We start from the raw sequence: 16,987 nt of genomic DNA, 5'->3' as shown, positions 1-16,987 counted from the left end.
AAAGTGTATTTAGTGAAATTCTTATCATTAATGGTACTCTGAGAAAAAAATGGTGCTCTCAAATATCCAGTCTCAGGCAAGTAAATCCATACTTGTGGTTATAGACTTTAGTGCATGCTTCATCCCGCTCTATTTTTTGATGTTGTTTTTTTTCGGGGGGTTGTACCTGGGATTAAACCGAGGGGAGCTTAACCCCTAAGCCACATACCCAACCCATTTTAGATTTCATTTTGAGACAGGGTTTCACAAGTTGCTTAGGGTCTTGCTAAGTTGCTGAGTCCAGCTTTGAACTTGCAATCCTCCTGCCTCAGCCTCCCAAGCTGCTGGGACTACAGGCATGTGCCACGACACCCAGGTCTATCCTCCTCTTGGTGATTCGTGCTGTATAAATAGCACATTGAAGGCTCTGAAAAGGCCTGCAATAGAGAAACCTGGTAAGATTTCATAGTACAACATTTTCCTTAATTACTTTCAAGATAGCTCTATAGCATATTTTAACATCTAGTAGGTTTTTGGAAGTATGGTCTTAGGCATTCCTTGCCAACCTCTCCTCCACCACTATCCTCCTAATACCCACTCATCTGTAACCTTATGAGCCAGGCAGGAAAACAACACTTATTCATATAATCAACAAAAGGCTCATTGCATTCCTATTATGTGCTTAGCACTATGATTGGTGCTGGGGATAGAATAATAAGCAATAACAGGCTCTCTGCTGGCAAGGACTTTCACTTCGCTTACAGCATCTTGATGGCATGAGTCCCACCTATGATGGATTGCAGTCCTGTTCTACACCTAGGAATGGCAGAGCCTCTGCAGGGGATCCTCTTTGCAGGTGGTGAACCTAGGAGCAGGAGCTAGAATTTCCCCACCCCCTCTGCTCCTTCCCCACATCAGGCTTCTCCAATTCTCCACACTTTGCTCCTGCTGTAAACAGTGGTAGCTGATCCAGCTGGCAAGACTCCATGTGTTTGTTTTCTCTGCATGTGCCAGCCTTGCACCAGGGCCACTGGGCTTCACAAGTTGGTGAAAGCTGGCAAGGGATGGGGTGGGGGCTTCCAGCAGAAGGCAGAGACTGACTGACTGACTGACAGACACTTGCATGCTTCGGATTTCCAGATGGGTATTTATTTAAGTTTTAGGTGGTTTAAAAGAACTTTCTGATTGAGAAAGGAAAGCTTGTGGGTAGGGTGACACACTGAATGTATATAGTTGGGGGTCAGAAAGGTGGTGAAGAAAGTGGGTTTGCATGAGGTTAGTTGGGAAAGAAAGTAAACTGTCAGGATTCTAAAACATGCTTACCAGCTGGAGTTACAGCTGTTTGCTCGCTCTCTCTCTCTCTCTCTCTCTCTCTTGCTCTCACTCTGTGTGTGTGTGTGTGTGTGTGTGTGTGTGTGTGTGTGTGTTTCTGTCTTATAGGTAAAGGGTGCACATGATGGCCAGAATAAGACACTGGAGGAGCTAGAGTTGGGGTATAAAGCCCCTGGGATACTGTCTGAAATACCAGGGCTGAATCTCCAGCAGGGATCAGTGTACTGAAAATATTCCTAAACATGATCCTAAAAGGAGTTATTCAGATTTAAGAAGTCATGTCATTAATTGAATACCTACTTTGTGCCAGTCTTGATTCTAGATGCTTTATTAATGTAATCTGTTTCCTTCAGCATCCATGGGTGAGATAGATTTTGTTGTCCTATACCAAACTTGTTCCTCTGTAAGTTCAGCTCAAGGAACACTGTCCCTGTCACAGTGCAATCAGATGTAAACCCAAAAGTGGAAGCCTGTCATTTCCTGTCTTGACCTTGATTGCAGTAGTTTGGCCATTTTGTCCTAGGGCTTAACTCTTCATTTGAATGCTTCAGAATTCCTGCGAATGTGGACAAGTGTGTTAGAGTTGATTTGTATGTGTGCATGTGTGGGTAGAGAGGACTAGGGCTGGTTTTGCCTGGCATTTGCTCAAATCAGTCCCAGAACCAGACAGATCAAGAATCAGACTGATCCTCGTTCAGTCCGGGTCACGGAACCTGAAACCTGTTTTTGAGTCATGTGGAGGGTATAGCTGTGGATCTGTCTGGTGCCTAATCATTGTGAGGAAGGGACATGGAAAATGACTGCAAGTGACAGTTTAATTCAAATTGCTGGTAATTATGTTGCCTAAGTAAGTAATAAGTCAAAGTCTTTTCAGCTCCCTCCTGGCTGGGACCACAATTCTTTCTCCTCTGCTATAACCTTTCATCTTGTGTCTGGGGTCATTATTCGTTCCTGCCATGTGGACCCCTTCTGGAAGGAGGCCAGGGAAGGGCTGCCCTGTCTCTGAGCGGCCTGAAAGTTGAGTCTGTCTCCTGACAGAATGCCACGTAGGCCTCCTTCTAGGAGAAGGGGTCCACAATTCAACAGGCATTTGCTAGTGTTGTAGATGCTCTTGCAAATAAGATCACCATTTCTGAACCTTTGGTCTAGTGGGCAGGCAAAGGAAAATAATTAATAGTGTAGAGGTCTCTGGGTGAATGAAGAGCAGATCACCTAACCACTGCCTGGTGGGCCCCGATGGGAAGAGTATTAGAAACATGTTGGCCAATGGAAACGAACTGCCTCAGGCACCCAGTTCTCTTTACTTTGTCCTCCTCCGCCTCCTCTTTGGCAAACCCACTTCACACACACTCTGTTTGCATGGGACATGGCCTGTGTCCTACCTGTCTTCTCAACTGAATGAGAACCACAGTGTGTTCCCAAAACAGATCCCTGAGGGAGACAGGAACAGGAGCATCAGGCTCACCTACCACTTTCCCTTGCACAAGCTCCGCTTTTGCAGTGGAACCCTCACCTGGGCTTCATCAGATCCGAACTCCGTGGACCATGGTTAGGCCTGGAGAAGACCTTGGAGGTAGGAGGTCTCCACAGCTTAGCAAACATTCGGAGAGTACCTACTGTGTGTCAAGGAGGGACTATGAACTGTAAGTTACAGCGCCAGTGACAAGTGCCAGTGTAGGTGATAAAGCTTGAGGCCTAAGAGAGCCTATCACATCAACTTTTGTCCTGCCTTAACTGACAGACTTTGATGACTTTTCCAGCACCACATGAGCAATGAATATGGGTTGGAGAGAGGGGATTCTTTTAGGATTTATGAACAGAGCTACATTGGAGAACTGGCTTTCCATACTGAGCGGGGCACGAGTGTGTGTGTGCACATATACATGTAGGGACATGTGTCCACACTTCTATCATTCCTCTGATGCCTTTGCTAATGGTTCTAGTTCCTGTACTTAATGATTAGTGAAATCCACAGTTTATCTTATGACTCATTTTTTCTTGAGGCCATATTACAATTTAATTTTGGTATAACAGAACGATGTTGTCAGAGCCTAATATGGACTGCGTCCTAAACCCTTTGAGGATTGGAGGCTGCCTTATTTTCTCCGCATCCTCCTCAACCCTTTGTACAGTACGTGGTAGTGAGGGTGCTCACTGGGTTTGCTGAACTGCACTGAATTCTCCTCAGTGCCCACCCCAGGGCCCTGTGCCTCTCATCAGGAGTGTCTTTGAGTTGCCAGAAACTCCATCTCTTCTCAGCACGAACACTGAGTAGGATGCCCTTGTTTTTCTTACTCTACTTCTGAGCCAAATATTAGCCTTTTAGATGGTTTTAGGAGAATACTTTTTCTTTGATTCTGTGCATGGTGCAACTTGAGTGGTGGTCTGCTCCCTGGAGAATGTCCTGGAATAGTGCCAAGCTGGTCTCGGCCTGTTGCCGTCAGTGGGCCCTGCTGGGTGGCATGAGTGTTCTAGCCTTCCTCACACACTACTGTCACATGAGATCTTTTCCCCTTTGTCCTGAGAGACAGGACTGAGATTTTAAGGTCTTCCTTAAGTAGATCTATTTATATGCTTTTGTACCATCTACCCAGGCTCTCAAGTCTTTCCTTTTGGGTTGGTTGGTTTGTCAGTTCCAAGCACCAGGTTTTAGTAGATGTTCCTGTTTTCCTTTCTAGTCACTATGGCATTTTAGTTCATTATCTGCATAATCCATGTGGATATAGCCCTGGTCATAAGTTATAATTAGAAACAGGTAGGTAGGAAAAAAACAGGTGGTTTTGTTGTTGTGGCTGTGTGTATTTGCTGGATGAGGGTCAAAGGTGAGCTCCTTTCTGGAGCTGGGAAGAGGACTGGAGCAGCCAGGGGTTCGTTTTCTTTTCTGTAAAAACCTCTCCGGAACTTCTGCTCCCAGATGACCTACAGTTGGGGATATTTTGCCCTTTCTCTCTGAACAAGTAGAGACACTATGGAGAAATTAAAATCATTACTGTCATTATCATCATCAGAGTGCAAAGAGACAAACATGGAAGGGGAGGCTAATAGCCAAAGTGATATTACATGTTGAATAGTGTTGGGTGGAGATCAAGACTTTAGAAACTAAATCTGACCATAAACTTGGGAACACTATGGCAGTCTCCACGCATTCCCCTTCCCACAGGACTATTGTGAGGTTCTGTAAATCATAAGAATATAATGCTTTTTTTTTCCATAAAAAGACTATTTCTTCACCTTCAGATGCATGTGTATAGGGCAGCAAAGTCAGTCTATTGCATAATTTTGTACAGCCTATAAGCAGAGAGCAGAAATTATATCATGTGTGTCTAGAGTTGTTAAAATGCAACCCTTCTTTTGGTCTTAAAGAACATTAATTGAAAAGCCCACCAGGTGGCATTGCCACTGCATGAAATTAGAGCTCCAGTGAACAGCTTTCAGTAGAAAAGTTCATGACCCCCACTCTCTAAAACCACTGCATGATTTCGATGTGCCGGGCTGCTTTTGCACATTATCTCATTAACTCTTTTTATAAGCTCATCAAAGTACTCATTCTCATTTTCACAGAGAGAAAACTGAGGCTTAAAGACATTAAGTAACTCACCCAAAGTCACCTTTAATTGAGTGGAGAAGCGATAGAACCCAAACTGAACCCAAGGAAGCTGATTGCACAGTCCCTGATCCTGCTGAGTTCCAGCCTTGTCACCTAGTAGAGAAGCTTTATCTACAGTACAAACTGGAGATGAACCCTAAAGTCCCTAAGTGACAAACCATCAAGAAGCCTTTTGATAATGTATCAAGTAGAGACAGTCACACTCCCTGGGTGGTGATGATGAAAAGTGATTCTGGATATGAAGCACCCTGCCCTGGGCTCAGCACATCATGGCAGCTTAGCATACTTAGCATATTGACTCTCCCACCTTTCCATTCTCAACCCTCCTCCCCTCCCCGTGCTCTTTCCTTGAACTTGAACTCCTCAGGCCTGAACCTGCCCTGCTCTTTTTGACTCAACAGCTTTCTGATTTCTCCATCTCCCGTGGGTCTTTGCCAGCCTCCTTCTGCCCAGCCTGAGGCTCAGGGCTTGGTGGTAGTCTCATGAGCATGGTGTCATCCTGGATTAGATTCTCCTGCACCTCTATGACTGCTAAAGCTTAGTTGGAATTTATTTGGGGAGAAGAGATGGGAAGGAAAACCATCCCACCTGGAAGGGAGCCATCCATCAGAGCGGCCTTAAAGAGCTTAGGACGTCCTCCACACTCTGCTCCTTCTAGTGCTACCCACACTGACTGAGGGCCCTTGGGTCTCAAAAATTAAAGGCCTTAGCCTTTCCCTCAGAAAGACCCTTGGTTCCACTACCATTTACAGTATCTCTCTCCCTTTTACAGTGTCTCTCTCCCTCTGTGTTCCTCCTACCTGTCCCTGTGCCAGATTAACATCCCTTTGAAGCTCAAATTTCTGGTTGGACCAAACCCTTCCCTTGGGCAAACATTGAATAAGCTCCTTGTTCCAAGACTTTTCTAGGTGTTAGGGTTACCAGGGTAAATTCATTACATCCTGGCCTTCAAGCAGTTTACAGTCTCGACTTGGGGGAGAGATAGGAGGCCTCTTGCAGACAGACACATGATCAAAACCCACTCATGGTTGTGGAAATGTTATATCAGGTGTGCAAGTGCTTTGGGAACTGAAATGAGGAACAGGAGGCTCACAAAGGAGGTGATGTTTGAAGTACACTTTGGAAGTAGCTGTGAGTTTCTCTGGAATGAAGGGAAAAGGGAAGGTGGTTAGAGTGTGTGAAGATGCAGCTTGTCCAGATCTTAGGTACGTGGGAGGAAGACACGTCAAAGGTTCACTGGAGGCCAAGAATGAAGAAAGATTGTATGGCGGTCTTTGAACTTTAATCGTTCTCAGCCAGAGAACTATCAAAGGTGGGTTTGTACACTTTTATTTCATTTTTTTTCTAAGCTGAATTCAAAAGGGTTAAAAAATCACTCATAATTCCACCACATTTTCAAACCAACTGCTTTTTTATTTTTTATTTTTTTCACATACCCTTCCGGGCCTAATCCACTTGCCTTTTATAAAATGGGATCTATTATTTTCCCATCTTCTAAACGTTTATTTTCGTGTTGCTACTTGATTTGTATAATTATTATTTTTAATGGTTGCATTATAGTCCATTGTTATTATGCCTTAATTTATGTGAAGCATCATGGCAAAGTGAAAGGGTTTTAGACTCAAGTAGGCCTGGTTCAAACCCTGACTCATATTTACCTTCCATGTGTTATTACTGAACCCAGGTTCAGAGGCTCATCCCATAGAGAAAGCAATGTCAAAGAGCATTGAGGAAAAGAAAGGCTTTATTCAGTAGCCAAAGTATGGAAAAGAGGGAGCTTTGCTCATAAATCAGCTTATGGTGAGGGAGAGGGAGAGGCTTATAAATGGGAGGAAAATGACATCTTTCCTGGGTGGAGAGCTAAGAACTGGGGTGCCACCTCTGTTTGCTCCTTTCGTGGTCTGGTCTTTCTGGTTATGGTGTCTGGTACATATGCTTATCCCTAAAAGTGTGTCCAGGAAGGGAGAGAGACTAGACAAGCATAGGTCACGTTAGCCCTATGTTATAGTTTTGGACAAAACATCTCTCAAGTGTTGAACAGGTCTACCTGCAGAGCTGAGAAAAATTTGACCCCAAAGTTAAGACAACAAAGGAGACAGATACACTCTGAAGACAGCGATGCCAAGCCTTTCATCCCATTGTGGTCACCTGTGGAATGTCTCTAGGCCCACCTGAAGAGTCAGCGTTTTCAGCCACAGCTGCCTTTAGATCCTGAGAAATAATCTAGGCACCTGTTGTCATCATAACTCACATGGCACAGGTGTTATTTACAGCAAAGCTACTGGGAGACTGATAATGTATTACCCAGCTGTGTGACCTCCAAAATTGGTGATTTTTAAATTAACTAAGGGAGTGAAGCTAGAGGGTTTTATTTAGGTTTTTTCCTTGGTGACACATGTGATCCTGGACAAGATAGTTAATCACCCTGAGCTTCAGTTTCCCCATCTATAAAATGGGTTGATTGTATACCTACCTTACAGGGACATTGTGAGAATATCAAATTAAATGAATTATGATTGTGACTAATAGGATGTGTTTGCTCAACGAATGGTAGCTGCTCATTTATCATCTTTTACTGTTTGGTTGAATTTGACATTTTAGAAAGAAGGTAGATGACACTGCAGAAGCTGATTAAATGCAGAGAAAAGAGCCAGGGATCCTGATTGAGGGCTCTAGACCTGTGCTGTCCAATTCAGTAGCTATTAACCTATGTGACTGTTAATTAGATCTCGATTATTTAATGAAATGATAAATTTTAAATATATTGTGTTAAGATATTATTAAAATTATTTTCATCTGTCTTCAATGTGGCTATCAGAAAAATTAAAAGTTATATATGTAGCTGGAATTGCATTTTTATTGGGCAACACTCTTTTGCCAGAGTTAGGGCCCATATGACTGTTCAGAAACTGAGGTAGAGAACTAGGAAGAGGCAAGAGACAAGAAGAGCCCAAGGCTGGGCATAAGAATGGGTGGCGCATCTTTTCATGGCTCTAGGAAAGTCAGGGAAGAGTAGATGAGTTTGAGTATATGTTTGTATAGGGCAAAGATTGGCTCTAGACTAGAGTAACTGGCTCTGTTTTTTTTTTGTTGTTGTTGTTGTTGTTTTTGTTTTTTGTTTTTTGTTTTTAATAAATTGGCCATTCTGGCTCCCACTAGTTCACATCCTCCCCTTTATTCTTGAAGACTTATTAGGGACACTTCTGCCCACCCTTTATATGCTTATGGTCCATATGGCTGGTCTGTCCTTGTCACCAGATTCAGAACACACTTGGTGCTCAGGGACTTCCAGAGTGGAAGATTACTGACCAGTGTGTCCAATGCAGGGAAGAGCCTATAGCTCCAAGGCTGGCTCACCCTAGCTCCAGATAGCCCCACCACCCCTTGCTGAGCTATCCTCTAGTGCATGCAACAAGCTGAGTCTAAAGAGCCCAGAGGAGCACTGTGTAGAGAAAAGCTGGGAGAGAAGGCTTCTCCTGCAGGGAGGGTAAGTGCTCTCCAAGTCCTGTAAGACCCTGCTTGCTTGTGTATCTCCTATTCTGGCTTCTCAAAGATTCTGGAGTCTTCAAGGAGTGGATACTGAGAAGTAAGGAGCTGTGGGTGGCTTCTGGATAGCATTTCTGATAACCAAATGCATTTCAGGTTCTAGAACCCAGAAATGAAATTGCACTTGGCCCCTAAAATATCCAGTGTACCATTCCCTGCAGGATTGTTGGGATACACGGTCTTGGTTGTGCTAGGAAGCACAGATTTGTGATGTAACTGTGGAAGGTAAGCACAGTGAATGTAGAGTATAGAAAATTTGGGAGGTTAAAAAAAACAAAAAACAACACCCTGCTAGTATCGGCCTTGGTTTTAGTAATTTCATCTGACTTAACTTTGGTACTGGAAGAGGGGGACACATCAGTGGGGGAGGCATATTGCTGCACCAACAGTGGAAGCATTTTTGCTTCTACTAAAGCCTCTATACACGCTCAACACCCAGCTTCCTCCAGCCCCCATCCCCAATTGTGGTTGTCAGATAGTTTTCAAAGTCTTTGTTAGCAAGAGTAAAACTCTAGAAGCTATGTCCAAAACTCTCCCTGTGTGCCAGATTCTACAGGATTCAGGATTCAAGGGGAATATATCAAAGTTCTTACAGTTTTCCTTTGCTTTATTTTATGTCTTGACTTAATTTTGCATCCCCCCCACCCACCCAAACACACACACATACTCACACACAGAACAAGTAGCTTTGTTTTACAACTTATGAAACTATTCTTTGGAGAATTCTACCATATCTTGGTTATAATTTTTACTCTTTCAGCCAAGTTGGGAAATTCGTGCTCTGTTCCCGTAGTCCTTGTCCCTCCTTCTCTTTTGGGGACTGGAGGGAGCCCACCTCTGACCTTACAGAACCCCAAGTTGATAGTCATACATAAACTTGTGACAAGGCCTGACCTGCTAGGTGGCCAACCCCCACAGTGCAGAGAAGTGCCTTGCGCCTTGCCTTGGTTGTGCGGACACAGCTGTCACCTTGGTTCCAGACCCGCCAGAGGAGGACATGGGCCAAGGAGATGGGCTGTGGGTCTTTCCACGCTGGGAATTCTTTCTGAGGGGGTTTCATCCCACTGCCACACCTGTGACCTTTCAGAGCAACTGTGGAGAGCTGGGAATTTGCCACAGACCTGACACCCTGGAGACAGAGGTGTCACTGGCTTTGGTGACTTCAAATTGGCTGGATTTGAGAGGGACTGGATGGGGGTTGGGGAAGAGTGTGAAAGAAACACCCAAACATAGACTGCTGAGTAAATGTGAAGGTTGCTGTCCCTGAAGGCCCAGCCAGGACACTGGCCGGCCCTCCGGCCCACCCGCCTTCCCGGTGTGTAGGAACCCCAGCCTGCCACATCTGCACACACAGCCCCACGTGCTTCCTGGCTGTGTGGACGCTGCACCCCTCCCCTGAGGGTTCCTCCTTCTTACTTCTCATCACCTCAGCACCCCAACACCACCATCACCTTCCTCACTCCTAACCCCAAAGTCTATCCTTTTTCCAGCAGCCCAGACCTCTCCAGATTAGAACTCTTTGGGGACCAGACTCTTTTAAAAAGGAAAAAAAGAAAGAAAAAGGGGAGAAAAACAGAAAGTGGGCAACAGAAGAATGAAACCAGCCCGAAGGGCAGTGGTGCCTGGAGCTATCTCACTGCATCACAATGAATATGGACTCTATTAAGCTCCGTTCTGCCTGTTAGTGTCTCCAGGGGCAACACAGCTCCCATATGGCAAGCATGCAGCAGATTAGGGTAGGCCCCCAGTCACATTGAAGGCCAGGGGCTTGACTGGCAGTTGAACCCCCTCCCCACCCCCCTTCTCCTCACACTTGACAGGCCTGTGTTTATCTAAAGTGGGGGGAGTTGGGGGATGGGGGGGTATCTGGAAGGTTTTTGTCCCAGCTCTGAGATGGGAGAAGAGGCTGGAGACCGGGTGGGGAGGGAAGTTGAGGGAGGAAGGAAGATGGAAGTGGGGTAGAAAGGGGAGAGCCAAGGAGGGAAGTCTTCATAAATATTCAGGAGCAGCTCTGAATGGAGAGAGAGAAATAAAGCAGATGGAATTCGTGTTGAAGAACAGCACAATCACCCTGTTTTGAGCTCTCCAAAAACAAAACAAGAAAAAAGAAAGAAAGAAAGAAAGAAAGAAAGAAAGAGAGAGAGAGAAAGGAAAAAAGAAAAGGGAATAGCCTTCTAGGAGTGTAGGAGCTGCATTTATCCAATTAGCAGGGTTGTCAAATTGAATTTATATGGAAGAAGGCTGGGGGAATTGAGAAGAGAGTATAGAAGAAAAAGTGGTTTTATTTTCTCACTTTTTCCAACTTAGCAATAAACCATCCTCTACCCCCATGAGTAGATATTTTTTAAAATCTCTTCACAGAAATGAGGCCATTTTCCAGAAGGAGTGACAATGTGATTCCCCAGTAACTTTTTCCCCCAGTGCAGGAGGTTGGAGAGGATGAGATGCATTTTACCAAAAGCTCATTGGGCAAACCAAGAGATAAGACCTGTCCTTCACTCAGGTGGCAGAGGTAACTCTCTATGGGGGTTCCTCCCCAGAGCCTACACAGGCTCATTTCCTTTCTGCTTGCTTTGACATCCCACCCGAGTGAAAATAGGCTGTTAGCAATTTGTTATAAATCACGTTCAATGAGAGAAGCCCGAGTTTGCTAATCTCTCAGAAGTGTCACTTAGAGTACATATGCCCTTGCTCAAAACCCAATACCTTCAGCCTGTCCATGGAGTTAATTTCAAACTCTTTTCCTTGGTCTTCCACTCAGTCATAATGTCCTGATGGTCTCTTTTAATTCTAATACAGTAGTCTCCAATGTAGGGTACAAGCTCCCAAGGGGAAATACATATGGCTCTATTGGGTGTTGGAAGAAAATAGTAGAGACTCCCTTAATGTTTGTTTCTATCTAAAAAAAGGAATTGGGGCTGGGGATGGAACTCAGTGGTAGATCACATAGATTAAACCCAGCACTGCAAAATAAAACAAAATAATTTTTAAAAAGAGAATTAGTAAAGAAGTCCAGCTTTACTCATATTTAATATAGAAACTGGAAGTGGTTAACTATCTGTCGTGTGTCACAGTGGTATCCAAGACATCTCCCCTGGGTGGAGGGTTTGACAGTAGGGATCTCACTTGCTCATTCACTCCCATTTTCCTATTTTCTCTGTTAAGTGGATTTACAGATTATATTATTTAGTTTTAACTAAATTAACTCTCACAAAGGACAAGTGGCTTAAAGAGATTGCTGTAAAGAAACTGGATTGAGAATGCTGATTATCTAAGCACATGCAAACAGAAAGAAAAAGGCAGAGTTGACCCTTTTCAAGCCACATTAGGAAACTAAAAAAAAAAAAAAAAAAAAACATTGATAATGGAATCACATCTGATGAGAAGTCAACAACACAATTAACATGTGAGCAGACTATTTAAAAGAGATTACATCCATGCCATTATTAATGATTCTAATCCTAAATTGGCATTCTGTCTTAAGGCATTAACTGTTGAAAAACAATCATGATTAAGGAGGTCATTAAAATATGGTTTCACTTTACCTACTGTTCTTTAGATTTTAGTTCTGCAGCACAAGCATTTAATTTATAAATAACTATATGGGCATGTATTAGGGATGGTTGCCCAGAGTATTTTACTCCTCGGCATTGAGGTAATATGTAAAGAACCCTGTTCCAGATCTTTCTGCTGCAGCCTGATTACTGGCTGCCCTGCACACAGGAGACCTGCTTCCCACCTGGCCAGTGTCCCCTGTTCACCTTCTTGTGGCTGAGTTTCAAACACCACATCCCGAGCACCTTTCTGAAAGTGCTCTCATTTGCCACATGGCACCTGTGACTGCCCTGGTGGTCAGTTAAGCTGTCAAAGGGCAGAGTGCTACAGTGGCTACATGAGAGTAGTCTCCACATTTCAGTTGTTTTGGACAACAAAGATTTTTTTTCTCATTTCCCATATGAAGCAGCTCCCTTCCATCTTGTAGCTGTGCCTTGTGAAGTATCTGCCATGTGGGCACCAGACTGGGCAAGGGAGAGACAGAAGGAAGCTGCTCTACAGTTCCTGAGTGCCCTGCTCCAGGAGTGATCCATGACATACTCACACTTCATTGGCCAGCACTAGTCACATGACCCTGAGCTAAATGCCTAGGAGGCTGGGGAATGACAAATATGGATACTTGCTGAGTACCAGTGGATTTGTGTCCAAAATTTGACTTGAATCTCCTTGGGACTGAAATCATCTTCAGGTACTCTCAGTGTACTTACACATTTGTATGTGGTAGAGTACAGTAATATTTTTTCCAATAATATTAATAATTTAAAAAATCACAATATACATAGGTTTTTAATAAAAGACTCATACACAGAATTCGGATAAGGACTAAAGGAAAAACATATTTAGAGACTGGCTAGAGTGTGACTCATGTTTAAGAACATTAAACCATTGTTATTGTCCCCTATTTGACATCAGAGTGGTCTGGGTAGATGCTCTAGATTTTAATCCAAACCTGTGCTGTGTGATGTAGCAACCACTAGCTCTACATGACCACTAAAAGAAAACTTAAAATTCAAATCCTTAGTCATATTGGCCACATTTCAATTATTAAGCTCTTATTGTATTACCATATTTGTATATTGTATTATTATATTTCCTTGAGGTCCCTCCCATTTTAAAATGTTTCCTTTTAATTAGGTCTGGGGGTAAAGTATACTTCTTAAGTAAAAATAAACTTTTTACTGTATATTTTTAAAGGTATCCAATATTTTAGTGACCTTTCTTTCTTAATTCCTTCTAAAGCTATCAAAACTCACATATTCAGTCCTTTGAGAATTAAATTCACTTATTTCCCTGGCATCACGCCATGCCATTCTGCCAGGCAGGAGTTCCACCCTCTTTCTTGAGACCAGGAACTGCTGACACTTGCACCCAGCCACTCAGCATCCTGTCCGAGGAGCAAAGCTTTGCTACAAAATTGGGAACACGCAAAAAGTGGACCTTGGGGCAGAAATTATTTTTTCGTGTGGATAGCCCCTCTCAATCAGTGGAACAAAGAACTTTGTCCGACCTTATTCTTGCCATTAAAGAATGTTTTTAAGAAAGCCTCTTCATACTGTCTGCTACATCATACTCTCTGTTTGCTCTCATCTTGGTTATTGGTCTCAAGACATCCAAAGGGCGTGTTTTGTGGTTTAGCTCCTACGGGCTTCCCTTTCCGCGGCAGCTGCTATGGCATGGGTGTCCAGGGGATGAAACTGTGACCTTTGTGGCGTTGTCCCACTCTTGGCCCGTGTAGTCAGCTGCCCTCTGCGGAGGAGGGGGAGCTGGCCTTCTCCAGATGATTCATTCTCAGTTGTTTGTAATTTTCTCAAAAAATAAATATTCCAAGGCTACAATTTCTCATGCTTGGTCTCAAACCCAGAAGTGTGTTTTGTTGTTGTTGTTTTTGGAAAGTTTCAGAAACGTCTGTTTGGAGGTGATTATTTCAGTGGAAAACATGTATGTCAGCAGTAAAACTTCTCAGACCTATTTTCCTTTTTTGTGTCCAAATTACCCTTTAAAATGGCAAGTACCTAGACTTCAGTGAGGAATTCATGGCAAGAATTAATTTTCCCTTTTCCTTCTGCCTTTGATTTTTTTCCCCCTTGATTTCTTCTCTTTTCTGAGAAAATGCACGAGAAAATAGAAAGGATCCAGGCATACTTTGCATTGCCAAGGAAAACAACAGACCTTACGCTTGCCTTCACCCAACTCTGAAATTGTACCTTGCTCATTTCACAATGAGACAAAGTTATACTGCAATTAGACTCTCCAATTAAAGCCTGACTTGCCTTTAAAAAATTAAAGTAAGATTATCTGTCACCTAAATCTTTGGAATTTCTCTCTCTCTCTCTCTCTCTCTCTCTCTCTCTCACACACACACACACACACACACACAAATTCACAAGGTAGCCTGGTCCAAGAAGTAACTCAGTTTTCCCAGCTGGTAAACAAGAAGTTATCATACCTTCAGTGATACCCCTCACAATACACACCAAAGGTTTTGGTCATGGTTCTATTTTTACACAAGTGAGACCCCATTGTCCTGCTTTGGGGTCATTAAAACAGCACCTTCTTGTCTGTCATGAGGATTGATGAGCGAACCCCCTTCTTCGTCTTCGCATTACCTGCTTCTTGGCTGTCCCTCTCACTCCCCTGCTGCATTCTTTTCTCTGGCAGCAGAAGTGGGGTCTGTTTCCATTTTGAATCTTATAAATTACCAAGGGTGCAGAATAACAGGCATCGTTTGCCTTGTCCTTGTTAATCAGGAGGGTGTCTGGGCTGAATTTCCTCAGTTAAACCTTTGCTGATTTTACAACCCAAACAGCTCTGTAGCCTCCCTGAGCTCAGATAAGAAACAGCCCCCTGTCCCTCTTGGTCTGCTTCTCCTCTTTGCCCTTATTATTTCACATACATTTCATACACATTTTCAGTCTCCTTCCCTCCCTTCTTCCCTTCCCTTCCTTTCCTTCCTTCATTCCCCTCCTCTCACCTTCCTGGGGGCAGGAAAAGGAATGGTTGATATCAGTCTCCTTAAGGACTCAGGGAATCTGGGGCATGTCATGAACAATCTAATTTCTTAAAATTTCACAACTGGGAACTCATACATGTTCTATATTAATATGTCATCTAATTGGGTAATAGTAGTTTAGAGAAATAATACAAGTATGTGGAAAATTGAGAGGATACCCAAAGCTTGCTTTTTTAATATGAACTTTTCCTTTGGAAATCACTATTTTATGTCATTCTTATTCCAACTCCATTAAACACCTACTGGGTTCAGAGTCCCCATAGACCTTTGGTATCAGCCTGACCTGTGTTTCAGTCCAAGCCTACAGTCGTGTGACCCCAGGCAAGTTACTTCACCTCTGAAGCTCAGTTTCCTCACCTGTAAAATGGGGATGATGCCACCCTTGAAGGGTTGGTGTGTAGACTAAAGAAGACACTGTACATAGAGCTTAGCTGGTCCCTCCATCAGCAACAGGCACGCCCAACTCTCTGCCATCACTGCCCTGCCCAAACCAACTCATACCCTTTGCAGCTGCATCATTTCACTTTGCTAGTAATATGGTCCTTTGATTCACTGAATTGTTTGAAAAAGAGCAAAAACAGTCTCTCCTCTAATAGGAGATTATTTTTGAATAGCCAGGGAAAAAAGTTTGAAGTGTAAAAACTTCCTTTTAAACCTTTTAGAGAATGTCTCCTTGTCCTTTCCCAGGGCAGTTGAGGAGTCTTGTAGGTCCTGCTGTGTTGAAGTCACAATGCAGATGGAGGGAATAAAAATCAAGGAGAAATAACTCTTGGAAAACTTTGTGAACATTGGTGTGGGGAAAGGCCCTAGGTCTGGTTGGGAGGGTGCTTCTCGGCAGAGTGAATGTGTCCTCTTCACTCTCTGCAGAGGCCTTGGAGAAGCCACAGGTCTAGCCACATCCCCAGCACCTCCAAGCACAGAGCAAGAGCCTCAAGCCCAACCTGCAGTTGCCATGTCAGGCGTATTGGGGTTGAAGGCTCAGGACCCCCTCTTCCAGCAGACTGTGCAGGTTCCAGAACTCCACCAACTACTGGCAACCCTGCTCTCTGCTAGGAAGCTTCATTACCTTCCCAGATTCTGTAAATCATCAAGAGTCTCTGATTAGATCATTAGTCTAGAAGAATCAACATGTTGAATGTAGGTCACTTTCCCAGAAAGATATTAATGATATTGCCATATGCACATGATTCAAGAGGATTCACCACTGTCCCATCATTGGAATGATCCCTCAGCATTATAGGAACTCATCCTGATGCCTTCCTATCCAGCAGGGTGGCGAACCACCTTCCTTATTTACTAATGTTTTAAAAATACACCAGTGAAAAGCACAGAAGCAAAACCTTGGTTTTGGCTGTGGCACAGAGAGAGAGAGAGAGAGAGAGAGAGAGAGAGAGAGAGAGAGAGAGAGAGAATATATACTTATTGTGTGATTTTTGCTGTGGAAGGGGAGAATTTAACGTTCTAGGAGGGTGTTAAGGGGTGGCTGATGGTTGAGATGCGTCACCAGGTGGTTGGAGTAGCCATGTCAATCCCCAAGGGAATATTTTATGGGTAGGAACACAAACCTGGGTAGTTGTCAAGAGTACAGATGTTGTAGAGATGGAAAATTCCAGAATTCCAGGACTAGGGGTAGAGAAGTGGCAACCAGCAAGTAAAGCTGAAATCAGGCTCCATGCCCTAAGAAGGTGAGGGGACATGGCAGGTGTGTGACTTTTGTCTGTGTTTGTGCTGGGCAGTAGAGATTACAGACGAGCCAGACGACCCCATGAACACAGGCCCATTCCTGGAATAAAGAGCATTCACAGGGATTAGTAGACCTAGAGTCAAGGTGAGAAGACTCAAAGCAGGAGAGCCTTCATGAGATACTGAGACCGTAGGATTTGTTAATCAGGAACTTCCCCTAAGAGGGGGATTCAGCACACTTACATACGTGACAGTGCTGTCCTTCAGCGTTCCTC

At 43.8% G+C, this 16,987-nt stretch overlaps 1 protein-coding gene across 6 annotated transcripts in view; it reads left to right on the top strand.

Annotated features, from left to right (window-relative positions):
* Positions 1 to 16,987, top strand: part of Boc (BOC cell adhesion associated, oncogene regulated) — a 75,099-nt gene that overhangs the window by 21,370 nt on the left and 36,742 nt on the right. The gene's annotated exons all lie outside the window — the stretch shown is intronic.

This window comes from Sciurus carolinensis, chromosome 9, assembly GCF_902686445.1.
Source record: "Sciurus carolinensis chromosome 9, mSciCar1.2, whole genome shotgun sequence".
In the NCBI taxonomy this organism is placed as follows: Eukaryota; Metazoa; Chordata; class Mammalia; order Rodentia; family Sciuridae; genus Sciurus; species Sciurus carolinensis.
Note: the sequence above shows the minus strand (reverse complement) of the source record. Positions and strands in the feature narration are given on the sequence as shown.